This window comes from Chrysochloris asiatica, unplaced genomic scaffold (genome assembly GCF_000296735.1).
Source record: "Chrysochloris asiatica unplaced genomic scaffold, ChrAsi1.0 scaffold00228, whole genome shotgun sequence".
NCBI classification, from domain to species: Eukaryota; Metazoa; Chordata; class Mammalia; order Afrosoricida; family Chrysochloridae; genus Chrysochloris; species Chrysochloris asiatica.
This window is the reverse complement of record NW_006408746.1, coordinates 2,498,945-2,500,579: the sequence shown is the minus strand read 5'-3', so window position 1 is coordinate 2,500,579 and position 1,635 is coordinate 2,498,945.

The following is a 1,635-nucleotide window of genomic DNA, read 5'->3' as shown; positions in this document are numbered from 1 at the left end:
AAGGGTCAGTCCCAGGAGAAAGGCATAGTTCTTGGTAAAGTTGTTGTTAAGTACCATGGAGTTGGTTCTGACTCATAGTGACCCTGCACAGGGTTTCCAAGACTTCAGATCTTTATGGGAGCAGAAAGCCTCATCTTTCTCCCACAGAACAACTGGTAGTTTTGAACTGCTGACCTTGAGGTTAACAGCCTGATGGGTCATTAAAAAGAGGAAGACATTCAAAGAGATGGATTGATACAGGAATCTCTTGTAACAATGGGCTGAAACAGAGCAACAATTGTGAGGATAACTCAGTCTGACTAGGCAAAATTTTATAGAGAGAAGATTGCTGTGAGTCAGAACTGACTCAACAACATCAAACAACAACAGTTTGCACATTAGAAAGATCATTTGGACAATTTTGTATCTTCATCTTTGTAGACAGGCAAGGGTTAAAGCAAAGATATTAATTGGAAAGGTGTTTCAGCTATCTAGTGTTGTCATAACAGAAACATCACACAAGTGAATGATTTTAACAAATAGAGGTTCGTTCTTTCACAGTTTAGAAGATTAGAAGTATAAATTCAGAGTGCCAGCTATAGAGAAAAGATCTCTCTGTTTGTCAACTCTGGAAAAAGGCCCTTTTCTCCTTTTAGCATCTTTCTCCTTTTAGGCCTAGTATTCCTTTGAGAACTCCAGGTGTGTTGGACTCAATCTTCCCCTGCTTCCCAGGATTCCAATTTCAAGAGGGAGCTTATAATGAAAAACTGATAGTACTGAAGTAAAAAGTCCAAACTTCACTGAAGTCATTGGCAAAAACAAGGCTCCAAGAATTGAAGGAATACAAATGGAATCTTTCAACAAACTGAGGCAACATTGGAGGAATTCACTCATCCAAGACAAGAAATCTGGCCAACTGATTGGAAGTAATCCTTATCTGTGCTAATTCTCAATAGAGGTGCCACAGCAGAATATGGAAATCATCTAACAATATCATTAATATCACACACAAATTAAATTTTGATGAAGACAATTTAAAAATGGTTGCAATAATAAATAGAGAACTGCCAGAAATTCAAGTCGTATTCAGAAGGACATGGAACTAGGGATGTCATTGCTGATGTCAGATAGATCTTGGATGACGGCAGCGAATACTAGAAATATGTTTACTAGTATTTTATTAACTATTCAAATATTAACTGTGCTTAACAAAGTATGAAAATCTTTGAGAAGAATGGGTATGCCAGAATACTTGATTGTGTTTATGAGGAACCTAGAGGCAGTTGTTAGAGAAAAATAAGAGAGTATCAAATTATTTAAACTCTAGAAAGGTATGCATGAGGGTGGCAGCCTTCCACCATACTTATTCAAACTATGTGCTGAGCAAATAATTTTCTGGATTATATGGAGAAGAACGTGGCATCAGATTGGAGGAAGATTCATTAATAATCTGCAATATGCAGATGACAAAACCTTGATAGATAAAAGAGAAAAAAGACTTAAAATACTTACTGATGAAGATCAAAGGCCACAGTCTTCAGTAAGGATCACAATTCAATATAAATAAAATGAAAATCTTCACCACTGGACCAATAAATAACATCATGATAAGTGGGGAAAAGATTGAAGTTGTCAAAGACTTCATTTTGCTTGGAT